This window comes from Lasioglossum baleicum, chromosome 1, assembly GCF_051020765.1.
Source record: "Lasioglossum baleicum chromosome 1, iyLasBale1, whole genome shotgun sequence".
In the NCBI taxonomy this organism is placed as follows: domain Eukaryota; kingdom Metazoa; phylum Arthropoda; class Insecta; order Hymenoptera; family Halictidae; genus Lasioglossum; species Lasioglossum baleicum.
The window spans coordinates 14,549,061-14,565,951 of NC_134929.1; the positions used below are offsets into that span (position 1 = coordinate 14,549,061).

General features: G+C 36.4%; 1 protein-coding gene across 8 annotated transcripts in view; it reads right to left on the bottom strand.

Moving 5' to 3' along the window:
• LOC143208911 (potassium channel subfamily K member 6) overlaps positions 1-16,891 on the bottom strand; it is a 482,405-nt gene that overhangs the window by 399,244 nt on the left and 66,270 nt on the right. For all 8 annotated transcript variants that reach the window (XM_076423865.1, XM_076423921.1, XM_076423913.1 and 5 more), the window contains one exon: positions 15,742-15,806. The gene's annotated coding sequence lies outside the window, so the exon portion shown is untranslated. The remainder of the gene's footprint in view (positions 1-15,741; positions 15,807-16,891) is intronic.

Sequence of the window (16,891 nt, forward strand, 5' to 3'; positions counted from 1 at the left end):
GAAAGCTCCGGTGAGCAGCTAACAATGCACCCTCTGAGCGTGCCTTCATTAGACAAGTGAACCTATCACTGCTGGCTGGTGATAGGAACAATTTATTGTCCGGATATCAGGGCACGGTTTGTCAGGAACATGCACACACGGGGCCACTGTCAGAATGGGGTATAAGATCACTGGTTAGAAGCTTAGGAGGGATGACCAGCTGGCTTTGTGGAGACGGTACGTCACTGGTTATAATGCGCCTCCAGCAGCAGAACGTTACACACACCTCTGGCCGTACATACGTCGGGTCGCGCGTCGGTCGGCCACCAGGGAGACCGAATGGAGAAGGTACGTTCTAATTTTGAGTAGGCGTGAACCAACGAGCCCGTTGTTTCCATTCGAGTCCTACGGTCTACGGACAATTCGTCCCGGAATTGAATGTACCCGAACTCGAATGGCACGGTGAATCGTCGTGATTAACGTTCCTTAAGCGCACGGTTGTATAGCCGTCTCCATAGTTCCATGGTCGATGACGAACGCCAATATCCTGGATGATACACACGCCTGCATCTAAGCGGACCATACCACCGGTTCTAACGCCCCGACCGTACTCTAATACGGGGTCTGACTCTGATGTCCTGCGCAGGATGCGCATAGGAACTATGAACTACCGAATTCACGCGCGATCTGTTTACACGTTTATGAGGCGCCCCTATGCGGGCACGACCGAGTAATGCGTGTACAATGACGTTTACGACTGAATTGATCTTTAAACGGATACCTCCCAGAGGTCTGTCTCGTGAATTTTGGTAGACATTGTAAGGGTTACTGCACCTACAGTCAGCGACCAGATAGGACACCTTAGTATGATAGTTGGTTAACCCTTTGCAATCGGAGCTATTTTAACTCGAAAATTAAACATTTCCTCTCAAAATAATTGCCAACTTCAGTTCTGTATATAAACAAACTTTTCTCATGAGCATTAGAAGCAACAAGTCGTGTTTAGAGTAGTTGTGCCAAGCTATTGATTCGTTTTCAACTGAAAATGTTTCATCTATCATTGAAGGTAAATATATTTATAGTGTTGAAAATTTAATGTAGTCTAAGTGTTTAGAAAGAATTGTGCACTTATCGCGATGTGAAATTATTTTTTTTGTGTTTCGCAATAACGTTTAATTAGGCTTAAAAGTATATGATCATTATTAAATAAAATGCATGTGTTATTGTCGAGTAGTTCGAATGTTGAATATAAACAAAAACTTTTTCTCTTTGTCATGAATAAAATTATAGGATTGTGTATGAAATAATTTCGAATATTTTAATGACTTAATATGTATAAGTATGGGGTTATACCATGGGGTGACATGCATCTAATTTTGAAATTTCAATTACGCGCTAAGAGTTAAAATTGACTAAGATAAATTTGTGATTATTATATGTAGTGTTTTGAGTACTGGATCAATTATATTAAACTGTCCACGCGCGTGCGAGTACAAAATTGTGATCGCATTATTACATAGTATGCATCGTACACTATATTATTGACGTGATGTTAATTTTCGTAGTTAATAAGCAATTGCGGAATTCGAACGATGCCAATCACCTATGCAAACTGGTGGATGCGGTGATGGTGTGATGTAACGTGTACCTAATGCCTAATATATGTATTGCATACGACACATGTGCTTTCGTAACAACGAACCATCTATTCCAACTACGTCCAAATTCGTCTCTGATTTCAAAGAGCTAGTGTAACAATTGTTGGGCATTATTTATAGAAACTTTTACACGATTCCAATTACATAATATAAAATTTCAAATATATAGGTGCTTAATTTAAGTATTTAAACTCGAGTGAGTAACGATCGCTTTATAATTTATCATTATCGTTTTACATGACATTGGACTATGAAAAATTGAATTTATCATACACCAAGAATATATTCTTTATTTACTTCATCCAATAAGATCTTCTAATGTTAATTCTTGATTATGCTGCATATTAATTTTTGTAAACAAGACATTCCATGATAACAATTTACAAAGTTAGTAAGTACAGCTTACAATGACGTCAACTTGCATGATCAGAATGGAAGGTGATGGTAATATGTTTCTATAAATATTTTATTATACGAAAAATATTTTCTTCCTGATTTAGAATATCATATTATATGCTAGTATCATTTTATGGAAAAATTCTAGGACACCCTATAAGCTTGCGAATGCGAACCTTAATCCTTTTATGAGAAAAAATATATTTTATGACGCCTGGCGTACCTCGTTCCTACACTAGCAAAAAGTAGGCGTAAAAACGATAGGGTTATCTATAAGAAACTGTGAACGATCTTCAAAAAAGGGTTGATAAACCCCGTTCTATGTATAGTCATGCCAAAGCCCCTTTCATACCATATCATACTGCACGTCACACTGATGCTTTGTTTCTGCAGTGTAAATTCTTATACAGTATAATCAGTATAACATATCGTCTAAATTCTGAGCGGTGAGAACTTAGAAAAATTTTCGTAGAAGAGCCGCCGAACCAACACAGCGCGGAATTATTGCACAGTAGGTAGATTATTGCACATCTTAATACGTCAACAATTGATTTTATTTTTATTCGTGTTGAAAACAGTGGAATTAATGTTTTGAGAACAAATCACGATATAATCGCCGAAAGACAACAGTATAATTATAGTTTATAAGGAAGCGCTAGGAAACTAATATCACAAACATGTTGATGAGTATTATTAGGTTGAATAATAAATAACAAATTTACTCTTCTGATAATAACTGTTCTCACTAAAATACAAGCTAAGGCAAATTTATAAAAATTCTAATGCAATTTCTTTCAATTCTTAGGTCAGTTTATCACAGGATTTCATCTTCTAAAATTTTTAAAAATGTTCTTAAGTAATCGCTGCAGAGAGTACAAATTCATTTTACATTAATCCTTTCGAGATGTTTAAACTCACATTTTAATATTATTTTATTCCAAAAGGGGCCCTTGTATCCCATACGAGAAGAGTTGAAAAAAGAGCACAAGAAAATGATTAATCGAAACTTGTTTAATGGAATTATTTGTCTCGATCGGTTAACCCGTCAGCGACACAGGTGTATTTAACTATAATAAAGATACACACGGACTCGTGCGAGTAGAACATGAGAGATATAAATGTCCGACAAAGGGGCGGCAAATTTTTTGCTCGCGGCGCGTTCGGCGGAACAAACGTTAAGAAGGAAACACGGTAAACGTAGAAAATTAGCAGATACGATTCACGAGCGGGGCATTACGGGTACGTTTGATTACAAACGCGCAGCCGGTGGTCCAGCGACGGAGACGAGCAAAAAATTTGCGCAACCGGCCCGCAATTTGCTAAATGCTCGCCCTACCCGTGGGCATTTGCATATAGCGCAACGAAACAATTACTCGAAAATGGATATCGCGGTCTGAGCAGAGGGCGGTTGGATGCTAATACAACCCCGCGGAGTTAGTCGAGTGCGTCGAATCGCGGACACGCGTAACAGGAACACGAAAAAGACGATATCATTCCATTAGCCAGATACTGCAACAGCGACGGACCATTACTCAAGTAGAAAAAGACAAAGGCGACCGGTTTCGGTGGTTTTTATTGCTGGTCGAGAACAATCGATTCCGGTGACTCGAAACTTCCAGCGGACAACGATACATCGACAGCATGCAGTTATTTACCGCGAACGCGAGATTGTGCTTACGAAATTATTTAGCAAGGGCGTGTCGTAAAGGGTGGGGCACGTTTCGTTTTTCAACCATTACACTTTATAGCATAATTACGCAAAAAATTTGTATAGTTGTCAGCTACGTTTTCGCGAAAAAATCGCTTAAAATCACGTTTGCACCAAATTTTTGATTTAAAGTCGAGTCATATCAAAATCATAGTATTGTATAATACTCTATGATGTCCTATGATGAATCCTATAATGTCCAAAACGTGTGGTGCCATTTAAAAAAAGTCAAGGTGATCTTTACTTTTTTACGTGAAAAGCATTCTTTGAGATATAAGAAGATGCGAACTTGTAGCCCATCAAATACAGATAAAATTTTGTCTGAAACACCTAAGAAATGGTAACAAAACTCTGTGTACATATAGAACAGTGAAAAATAAAATACTATATTTTATACATTTTCGAACTAGAATATGGGCTTGATCCAATATTGATTGGTTCTTAATATTGTTGGTGATCATATCACACACTTGGATATAAAATTTCATTTCATTTTCGTGTACACGAACCAAGAAAGATTGATTGATTGAAAAATATGGGCTTGATCCCTTCACAAAAGGATAAATTCGATGACCACGTTATCAGTAACTAGGCAGATCACCGATTTCGAGAATAATGGAATGTTCGAACATTAATACGAGTAACCATACATTCTCCCCTTCCGCTACGCTTTAAAACAGCTTTCCATTATGGAAACGTTATAAGTGAGAACAATAAGAGAAATAATAAACGGTAATTCGAACGTAAAGCTTTCGGCTCTGCAAGTTACTTTCAAATGAAAATTGATGACCGTTATGGTAGGATATGAAGTTGAATTTGAAAATCTGCCTCCCCCCAAAGTCTCGACAATCCTTTATCCTTGATTTACCCCAAAGAGCAAATTATGATTACGCAGGGAGGGTAATGCATATCATGCAGCTTTAGTATGTGTGTTGGACGAATGCCGGAAAGAACAAATTTTACAAAATATTCTTACAAACTTACATAGTTTATCTTGCGAGAAGTTTGTTGAAGCGTCATCAATTGATTGCGAATTACTTAGTGCAAAATAAAAATGTTCTTCTTGCAAGAATCAGGAGCTGCTCACAAAAATTCTTTACTGAACAATTTTAGCAACTCGAAAGTAATACAGTAAAGCCTTGATCTAAGAAAGTCTACTGTTTGATAGTTTATAAACTGTCAGAATTGAATTTAACCCCTTGCCGTATTTTAATGAGTCACACTCGTCATGAAGAATTTAACGAAGTCTAACAAATATGAATGTATCTTTTTAAATTAATTAAATTTTGATTCGTTTATAAATAATATTTAAGCATTAAAATAAATATAGCCGTACAAGGAATATTTTTCTTTTCTCTTCTACTACATTTCTGGGGATAATGACGGTTTAATCATTGTAACTTAAAGAAAATGATAAGGTAACCCCTTATAAACTTGAAGTTATAATAAATTGGTCACTTGTTTTGAATTACTCTTTTTGAGAATTGTTACAGATTTTTTATAGGGACTGGGTATTTTTTCTCTCTAATAGAATGTATGCTGCAAAATGAAATATAAACACTTTATAAATGTACACACAGTTTATACGGTTGTATACACAGTTTCCATGTTTTCCCCGCAATAACGAATATAAAGAATAATTAGTAATTTTGACGGAAACTTCATTTCCTTCCACAAACAATGCAATTGCTCATGAAGTAAGTCCGCTTGGAACTAACTGCATTGCGAGACAATTTATTTCGCGACCATCTCTAACTAGATATTAATTACTTCTGTTATCATTTCCATAATAGACAACTCATTAAACAGTGTGCTTCGTTTCGTCCTCTAGGCAGCAATTAAAATTAACGTCCCCTCGTATTATGTACACGAAGATTTGCAGAGAATGTCCGCTCTGAGGATTATACACATGTCGGGAGAAGTATAAAAATGCATGAACTGTGTTTGCATATTATATTACCTCAGAAAAGCTTAAAGTTAACAAAACTTTCGAATTAATTCCCCGTCTAAATTTGCTTTACATTATTTGTTGGAAATGCAAACGAATTTACGTTCGCGAGGGATATTTACATATTTAGACATCCATTATTAAAATATGATAATTGATCGTAAGTACCAAATATTATGACAACACTTGGAGCACTTGAATACGTAATTAATTGAAGTATGTGCGCGATATATTACAAATAATTAACAAATACTTGTTACGATGCGTGTATTATTATTAACATACTATTTTGTTATGAAACAAACCGAATTTATTTATCCAAGAATTTAACTGCAATAAGTTGAATATTGATGCTATGGTGGAATGACTGCATAAAGTAGTACAGATTGTATGAAACCCAAATGCATGATTTTCAATTCAAATAAAGAACATTAACTTGAGAGAGAAGTATTATTTTCAAGGTTTAACGAGCAGAATATTTAATACATTCGCGTTTGCGTTTAAGCAAATCCTTCTATAAATATTAATCTTAAACTGTTTCGAACAAAATGCAATCGTTTCAGGTAATAAATAAATTTTTAAAAATTACATCCACTGAAGTGCTAGTGTGGGTTACCATAAAAAATGTTGTTAATTTGCGTTACTATTTCTCAGAAAGAATACAAAGTGGAAAATAAATTCAAAAGCTTCAACACTTCTAGAGTAATCAATTGGTGCTAAGAAACTTAAGATAAATACATGATAACAAATTTTGTTGAGAGTTATAAACTCTCAAGAACACCAAAATTAGTATAGGTAAAATATTTCATGTTATGACTTTAATCATAGTGCTAAAGTTGCTAAAGGTAACTACAACATTCGTGAACACTGCAGAAAATCGTATTGACAATGAGACAGCCTACCATGATTTTTACTATTCCAGAATCGCTTATGCATTTATCAGGTACAGTATAAAATAGATAATATATCAAAAGATATTAGGAATCCGATCATATTATTCCTATCTTTTGGAAAATCTTCTTCTCTAAAATTGGAAGTCTAACTTTCGGTAATAATCGATGACGATCAACATGCCAAGCAGTACAAAATAAACATTTATATCTAGACAGCGGATTTTATACATTTATGACAAAAATGAGGAGTCTTAACTTGAACCAGTAAAAAGATTAGAAAAATGTAGAAATACTGTTATGTCATTTTCAATTAAGACTGAAAATAAATTTCAATTTCATTCCAGTTTGTTGCAATTCAGGTAGAAAATTTTTATTTCGCATAAAGATCCGCTGTCTATCGATCACCATTGAAAAATAACAAAATTTCGGTTCATGAATTTCACATGATTTAAAAATGTATCAAGAGAGCAGGAACCATGACGCCATAAATTTTCTAAAAATGGCTCTAAACGAGCTTGAGAGGAATGGTTACCCAGCATTCACCTTACTTGTCGGACTTCGCTCTGACGGATTACCAGCTTTTACACTCCATCCAAAATGCTCTAAACGTATTTTCTCTTGACGGCTACGTGAAACTCCGAAAATGACTCGAAAATTGGATCACATCAAAAACCGCAGAAAGGGGACTCAGGAACGATCACAATCCTCGGAATAAATTCGGAACAATGATAAATGCTAATACCAGAACTCTCTACGGACAGACTAACTTGAACATGTAGCCAAAATTCATTTGCAGAAACTTTACTTCCATTCAAGTTATATGTACATATGTAGCCGAAAGTTATAAGTGGACTGCGGACTTTATGCATTTAAAAATTTATATTTCACACTTCGAAGACATTAAAAATGTCATTGTCATAACTAGACAATGTGGGAAGCAGGAATAACATAAAAATTGATTTCATTCTTTAACGACTTTGTCACATTAATCCCCTGCTTTATGATTTATTTGATGATTTCATTACGATTACTTTTTTTTGTAGTTCGTAATTTCCTAAAAAAGGAGACAATTTGTATCTATTGTATGCTTACATGTTCTCCATTAGCAAAACCAACATTGAATTTCATCTCGGTTTAAAGGAAATTAGTAACATGACGATATTAGTAACATGACGATACAAACAAAATACGGCCAAGTTCGTTAGTTTAGAAATACCTCTTGCAGTACTGAAAAAAGCGTTTGCAAAAAATTAGTTTAAAAGAAAGCTATTTAATTTTTAATGAATTACATGGAGGGCTAAATTATTCAAACTTGGCCGCTACCTAACACCTTTTATGGCCATTGGTTTAAATAATTTAGCACTCCATGTAATTCATTAAAAATTAAATAGCGTTCTTTAAAACTAATTTTTTGCAAACGCTTTTTTCAGTACTGCAAGAGGTATTTCTCAACTAACGAACTTGGCCGTATGTTGTTTGATCTCACAACTTTTTACGGCCATAGGAACTTGGCTCCTGTTTACAGGGAGTTTTTGTTGGGTTAATATTAACACACGCGTTTCAAATTCGACATATACAATACTAATCCCCAGACAGGCAATATCAATTTTTAAGAGAAATGTGGAACAGATCGAAATAGAAAAAGCTCAGGTCAAAAGGGTTGAGGGCCAACCTACTAAATTGCAGTCACGGTCGGATTGCTGCACAATTTCGCTCCATAGAGTAACGATGTCTGGCGGAAGCTCGGCAAACGGGGAGAGATAATTTTCTTGGATGCCTGACTGACTGAACGCGGGGGGAGGGGGGGGGGCGGGGTACGCAGCCCTGAAGAATGATTATGAATGTAGTGGAGAGGAGCGAGTTCTCGGCGGCGGTGGCGTGCGGCATGTTTTCCCCGTCCTTTGGGGCTGTGCGGGCCGGCGCGCGGCGCGGCGTGGAACCGTGTAAGTGCGCGCAGGAAGTGGAAAAGCTCGGTGACAGATGCGAGACATTTAGCAGCGGCCCTGATGCCGCGCAACGGCCTGTCTGCCGCTTAATCAATCTAAGGTGTCGGAACGTATTACGAGCGCAATTCTAGCGAGCATCTGGCAGCGCGAATTCGCGAACGCGCTCGGGCTAGTTCGCGCAAACCGTCGACTCCTCTAGCCTCCATGCAAGAGCACGTCGATATTTTCAAAGTTCTCTCAGGTCACGCTGCTGTGCTCTCACGTGCGCCGAACACGTGGACACCGGCTGCACACCAGAAATTGTATTAGATTGCGCTAATGGAAACGATGAAAATCAAACAACCGTTTGCACAATGCCACACCCACTTCTAATTGGACTCCGTATTTCTCGCAGTCGTTGCGCTTTCTAATCAGCTAGCCACTGAAATTGAAATTCTAATGGAACATGAGATAAAACAAATTATATAATTGTTATTGCTAATTGTGCTTGGCCTATAGCATGCCACTGCTTATTAAAATGAGAAGAATGGTCAAAAATAGCTACCTCTATACTATTTGCATTGCTCCACATTATTTTCATATTACATTGATAACCTTTATACAGGGTTCCCCAAAATGTTGCATTTCTTTGAAAGGGGTGATTCCAAAGGTCATTTGAAATAACTTTTTCCTTTGCGAATACGTTACTTCAAATGACCTCAGGAAACACCCTCTTCAAGGAAATGCAACATTTTTTGGACACTCTGTATATTTCTTTGATTTCATTTTATTATTTTCATATTTGTTCACATTACATCGTTACTAATATTCTTGTTACATAGAAAAGCATATCGTAGTTCTATTTTTAACCGACTTCGAAAAAGGAGGAGGTTACTCAATTCGATCTATTTGCATCTTGTGGAGTATGTCCCCGGGGTGGTCCCGTGATTATAAATTTTGCATTTTTTCATTCTTTGCGGTTTTTATTGCAGATAACCAATAAGACTGACAAACCATCCTACGGTGTTCTACAAATTCTGCTCGTTCCACTAAAAAGTGTGAAATAAAAAAATTTTATAAATGAAAATTAAACCTTTTCGGAGGCGGCGCAAAATTGAAAATTTTCCAAATGACAGATGTTGCTGATTATGACTTCATTGGAATATGGTAAACTTGGAAATCAGTAGGTGGGAAGAGAAGATATACATTAATACGTGAAAGCATGTAGAAGAATTTAAGGATATTTTCGTAATTTCCAGTGCCGAAAATTTTCAATTTTGCGCCGCCTACGAAAAGATTGTACTATATTTAAGTTTCGTGTGTATTCATATAAATTAAATGGAAATTATTTCATACTTTTTAGTGCATTTTTTTAGTACGTTTCGAAGTCGGTTTAATTTTTTCGAACTACTACTTTAATTTAATATTGTAATGCTAAATTTTCTCACGAATAATGTTGCCAGATAAAAACTCCGAAAGGACAACGGTAGAATTTCAAAGTTGCATTTGCACAATTTGAAAAAGACTGCTCGATGCAAAATAAATTCGTGTGCACACGCAACGAAAGTATTCGTTCGAAATTGATAACTGTTCGCCGAAATAGTTTTCGATTGTGTCGCATGTTTCTGTCCACCCATACAAGAAAGAGAATAAATGCTTTCGTCCCATGTTCCGCTCGATCCAATTACAACGTTAATTCCGCAGACTCCGTCGGCATTGTTTTTCATTTACGAACGTACAAACACGCGGATGCTTGTTCAACACCATCTGTGCTTGGAACAAAAATTTTGCACTGCGAAATACGCACCGCAGAATACAAGGCTCGACTGATTCTCCGGGCAGATTCGTCACGCTTAATATCTAATTGTATTTTCAGGAGTATACAAGCAAATCTAAGTTCCATTTCCACAAATGGTGCGTTTAGGCACACTGTCGCGTTGGTAAAATGCAGAATTTTAAATTATGACGAAGTATTATTCGTCAGCTGCAACATCAAATTAGACACGAAACGCAGAGAAAATTTAAGAAAACCTTATCACTGCTCTTCAGATGTTCATACAAATAAAAGAAGGCATGCAATTTGGTTGAACTTCTCCTCCATAAACCAAAAATTTTTAACTCTTTTTGTGCGATCCCGCAGGTTTTGGTGAGAAAATGCCAAAAATCTAAGTTTCAATGTTAGGAATTCACTAGTTCAGAAGTTATGCGTGTGTAAAGCTGTGCGATTTCCGCGTTCAGAAGATCGCTTAAAATGGCTCAACTTTACATACGCATGACTTTTGAATCAGTGAATTCCTGACATTAAAACTTGAATTTTTGGTATTTTCTCGTCAAAATCCACAAGATTACATAAAAAAAGTTAAACATTTTTGGTTTCCTCGGGTGAAGTTCAGCTTCCAGTTCTGTTAAGAGATACAGAAATGGGAACAAAAATAAAATTCTATTTAATTTCAATTTTTCAACTTTAATACCTTCATTAGGATGTAAGTAAAGGTAGATTGTACTTTCTTATATTTTGAACATTTCTTCAAGTTACAAATATTTTAGGTCCGTGATTGAATTATTAGACAGTAAAAGAAGTCGAACTTCTTTCGATTTTTATTCACAAAGTGATTTTTATATTTTTATATAGAAACTACATCAACGTTTATTATTTTCTTAATCATTTTAGTGACAGCAGTGGTTTCAAATTCTTCAAATGTTTTTACTATTTCACATTTGATCATTGTTGTAATAAATGTGCAAAACCCTCAGTCTAAATAATTATTATTACAGAGACATCAAACAGCCAGATGTCGCGTACAATAAATATTAATTTGTGAACTTTTCCGACGTAGGCAACCAGTGAACAGTGATGAAATCGGGATTTGAAGGAAATTGGCAGAAACGAAGGTAACATGAGAAATAGTCCACTCATTTCTCTATTTCCTGCCGTCGCGTCGCGTCGCGTCGTTGGCTCGTGTAGCAAAGGAAACGAGCAATCGAAGGGACTGCGTGTAAGAGGGAAGGTTAAAAGAAAATAACTTTGGAAATTCTGGAGAGTACGCGGAAACTAGAAGAGCGCTCGTTAGGTGCATTTTAACACTATCAGAAATTCGTCGGCGCAGTTCGTAACGGTGACTCCTTTCATCGGGCTAGACACACCCGGAGCAACGAATTTACACAGTATTTCGTTCCGAGTTTTAATCTCATTTCACTCAATTTCGCTCTTACCTTGGTCCTGCTTCTTAAGTCACGTTAATGAGTGAACGTGCTTCAAAGCGCAGCGGATCGGTACACACTGTTCACCGAAGTTGGGTCTCGTCTTTGCTAAATTATGGCGTGTTGCGCTTAATAAATGAGGCATCATTGTTCACGCCGGTCAAGGAACATCAATTCCAATATTCTTGCCTCATTCTTCCTCCTCTTCTTTCGTTCTTTAACGTCGCCTTGACAGCTTGATCATTAGCGCAGACTGTTTCAATATTGCATCCCATATGTGAGTCGTTTATTATGAAAGTGAGGTGACCCCATTGTTTCATTACTGATTGCGAGATGTTAAAGACTTTGCGTAGTACCGGCCCAGCAACTTCTTCCCCGCTGGCACTTCACTACCAAAATTATGCTGAATTTCAATTGAATTACTTCACGAATTATAATTACAAATTCATGAACATGGTATTATCCATAAATACATATTGTGTGATTAAAAATAAACTTGCTTCTTACGTTCGTTCCAGAGAAGACATAAATTGTAGAAAGACATAGGACAAAATTACTACAGAAAAAAGGTAACAGTATTTAATAGGATAGACCTAAAACACGAACATTCTTCGTGTGGCACTAATCACTTATGGCAATTGTCAGAATGTTTTAAATTAATTTTAATGAACCCCTAAGTAATGAAGCCACCTAAATAACTGCTTCATTTTTTGAGATAGGAAGAAATGTTTCAGACAGAAGTTGTTTGGTTTTAGTTGAATGTGCTTAGGAGATCTGAAGGTCAACCTAGTTTCTCATGTCAATAGATCTTAGCAAGAGGTTTCTTTTGTTTCAATTTACAAATTTCGTTAACTTCCCTTGGAGTTTTGAATTTTCTGCGTGGCTGGTTCTGTGCATTTTAAAATTCCGTGTTAGACTGTGAGCCAAAGCTAAATGCGATTAATAAAGTAATGGAACACCGGAGGCAATCGTCTTATGGTTCTAATGGAACAGGACAAAGATGAAACTATGCTCAAAGACACGAAGAGTCGGATAAGTTGCCTTGTTAAAGGGTTCTTTCAGCGAAGATGCTTCAAAATTCGATTGACTCTTCTGACCACAAAGAAGCTTCCTCTTCAGCATTTCTTGACTGAAGTGATTGTCTGAGCGGATCAGCAATATAACAGTACGATCATTGACAAGGGACACTCGAGTGTTTCCCCTTTTTAACAGTTCAATCGATTAAACCTTAGAAAGCAATATTCGAAACTGTTGAAGAGTCAATGGACGGGAAACAGTATTTAGAAAATCGTTGGAAAAACCCACTCGTCGCGGCAGAGTCGCACATGTTCGTAGTTGTGCGAAGGTGTCGTATCTGAATCAAAGTTCCCGTAGTACATTGATTGTTTAACGCAAAACGCAACCACTAGCTCCACCGCACTTGTACATACCAGTTGCCCAAAATTAATTTGACGGGCAACGATCAGAATTGGGACGCATACCACGATGGTCGAATCTGGTTTTCGCCACCACAGGCGGATCGAAGAGACATTTCGCACGGTTTTAATTCATGCTACTACATGTAGGATTTCAGATAATGTTTTTAGAGTTGGAAAACCAAGATTCGTTATAAAAGTGTAACTTATTTGAAGGAAACGAATTATACAGTGCATAGACACAATATTGAATCGTTGAATTCGTCAATATTGATTTCGCTTGACTTCCTCGACCGTTGTTGACCGTCTCTTGCTTTTACAGAATCGTAATCACCACTTTACGCCCTCACACGTCTCGCACGCAGTGCCGTAGGCTCTGCGTCACACCCCATATACATTTCCTTACAAACAAATCCATAAATATGCAAGAGAATCGGTGGAAGAATATTTTCCTTCTTGAGTGTAACCAATTATATATATTACTTTTCTTTACTAAACTATGAACACATAAACTATACGGTTGTTCTAACCTCTATTAAATTAACTGTCCTCCAAAGAATGTCTCAAGGGAATTTTTATGGGGATTAATTATTAAACACAGAATCACACTGTAATCAAGAAAAGCGAATACAGATTGAGCATAAGCGACGTCCTACGAATAGGGTGCATCAAAGACCTTTGTGCAATTAACAAGCAGTTGCACCGTTATAGGTGATCACATCGTAAACGTAGAGTATAGAACAATGGACATTGCTACAATGTGAGCGGAATGTTCGTAAAGGGGAAACGATTTTCTTTTGTGCCGCGGCTAATTTAAACTATTCTCGAGCATGCTTCAACAAACAAACAATTGCGAGTGTTGAAACTGTTCTCTCTTGTTTGAATGCACAACCGTTCCAAGGAAGCACAAATTTCGTTACACAGATTGGAAACAACGATACGCGCCCTTGGTTTCGTACATCACGTACGCAATTGAATGTCTTTTGTTTTCTCAATGTTAGCCGGTTTAGCAAGGGAAGTTGTCGACCCCGTAAATTCAAAAAATTATGAAACTTTGCAAACGAATAAGCTATGCCTAATACAACCCTATTTTGTCGTGCTACTTCTCGCATTAAAGAGGTGAAATCAGACCTTGGAAAGAAGTCAATATTTCTCGTGAAATATCCCAATAACAACAAATGATATGAAAAAAAGTTGAAACAAAAATTGCATGGTATTATTGTGTCTACCAAACTGTGTCAAAAAATTTTTTTAAATGCATTTTGTTGTATTTGTTTTGAGAAATACATTACAAAAAAAGTTTTACACAGTTTAGATACAATAATACCATGCAACTTTCGTTGGAATATTTTTTAAATATCATTTGTCATTCTTGAGATATTTCACGAAAAAGAACAAGTATTGAAATTTTACTGTCTTTTTCCAGAAATATAACAGGCATGAAGAATTGTAAAAAATAGCTTTATCTGTTCCATTTTTTCCCCGTACGCTCAGCTTTTTCGATAAAAGTGCTAGCTAAAATTTTTATGAATATATCCTGCGCAACTGGTTGGCAGTTTTATGTTTCACATTAATCGCACGATGCTGATATTATGTCTGCAAATTGAGAATTCTACGTCGAGTTGTTGAATCAGTTTTTAATAACTGAATTATGTATATGTATATGAATAATATCGGTGGGAAATAGCATATGTGTAGGTACACGGAAAGTACAATTTTATGAAATATGTAATAAAATTTATAGTTCTTATTTTATTGTAAATTTAATTGATCCATTAACGGATTGATATTTATACGCGTAATGCTACTTTTAAAACATTCACATATTGTTGAACATTTGATTGAACATTGAATCGAACATTTTTAAAAATGAAATATATTTTGAAATTTTATAATTTATTATCTACAGTGACAACTTCACCTCCGGAAACCAATACTTTATAACTTTTTTTGTATGATCCTGTAGGTTTAGTGAGTAAATGCCGAAAATCCAAGTTTTAACGTTAGAAACTCACTGGTTCAGAAGTTATGCGTGTTTAAACTTGAGCGATTTTAAGCGTTCTTGCCAGGTAAGGGCGCCGCCATGTTTCTCTATCACCGTGTGCTTAAAATTGCTCGACTTTACACTGGCATAACTTTTAAACCAGTGGATTTCGAACGTTAAAACTTGGATTTTCGGCATTTTCTTGCCAAAATATCTACAAGACTACATTGAAAAAGTTAAAAATTGTTGGTTTCCTCAGGTGAAGTCCAGCCTAAAATAGCACAATATGAATCCCAAATTTCTAATGAAGCGGTATGTTATAAAACACAGTAGATAAAAGAAGAATTCTTACAAATAAGAAGAACACGGATATGAAACGATAACATTACCCCACCCCTTTTAAGTCTACATTTACTCTGAAGATCAGATACTATTAAGAAACATAATATTTCACTATAGCGTGCAGAATTTAATGATATTCGTCTTTCTTGAAGTCTGTTTAAAATCTTCATTAAAAGTTTATAAGCTTGTCATATGAAACGGCTTGATATTTTAATTATATTCTGTCTTCCAAACGTTTCAAGTCGTTTACGCAATTATGAACGATACTGCATAACAGCTTTAATTTACATACCTTTAATCACTGGGAACAAGCTACAGAACGGCTGCCACCAACTTTTCCATCTTCTTCACCGTTCCCTAGAAATATCACATAACAATTAGTTGGTAACTCGGAAATAGTTACATCAAAGATTCTAAGCGCGACATTCTCTTCAAAATGGATTCGAATGCTCCATTATTTATTGCTCAGTATGATTTTACTCGCAGAACGTTTACATTCCAAAGTTGGATACAAAGTAAATTAATGGAATTCATGGAATTATCAATCGGCTCCCTTCGTTCCGGGGAACAATTGTATTTAAACATTCGCGCATAGTTCCTGAGTTTGTTTTTCGTGTCACTTCTGTCCGAACGTTCAACGCGATAGTAATTAGACAGATGATTTTTATGCGTTTATAGAAAAAATGAGTAGATGAAATTCAAAATTGTTGGAACATTTTTAAAATTGAAGATATCAATATATGATTTCTCCTCTATTCAAATCATTAAGCAATAGAATAACCAGAAGAAATAGAATTGAATAAAATATTTCTTGCAATCGATGCAGACAATTTCTAATGATCTCTGAAAAAGATCCGCAGTTAGCGATATATTGTTTTTATAAATTCGTGTAATTGCGTATCATTATATTTGCCATCTTCCTATTTCACCTTGTTCTATCGCAAATAATCCGCCGTAGCGTTGGCGAGCCGAAGTGTTAAGTTTCGACAAAGCAATCTTGCTGAGCATTCCTGTTCGTTCCTCGCGAGAATTCTGGAGTTAGCGCCCAGGAAGATCAAGCATTTTGGCAAAGATGAAAATGCCGGGCGTAGTACAGTAAGCCCCCAGCATGCATTACTTATGCGCGCTCTATTTTCTACGTCGGAAAGGGATCCTTCCTGCATACGTTCCACGACGACAACAACGTCGAACCCGTGGAAACAGGCAAGACTCGAATTTAAGATTGACATCGCCTTGCACGATGGGGTGAACGATGGTAGGCGAAGAGAGATAGTAGGCTGGATTCGAGTTAGTTCGGCACAGCACGAAAATGAATTGAATAATTTAGCGACTCAGAACGAAGGGATGAAACGAGTAAGCTCGGCTGTGTGTTCCAGGAAAGCCTCCGAAAATTCCAAGGATGAGGTATCCCCTTAAGGTTTCACCTTGCTCCGTGTCTTTCT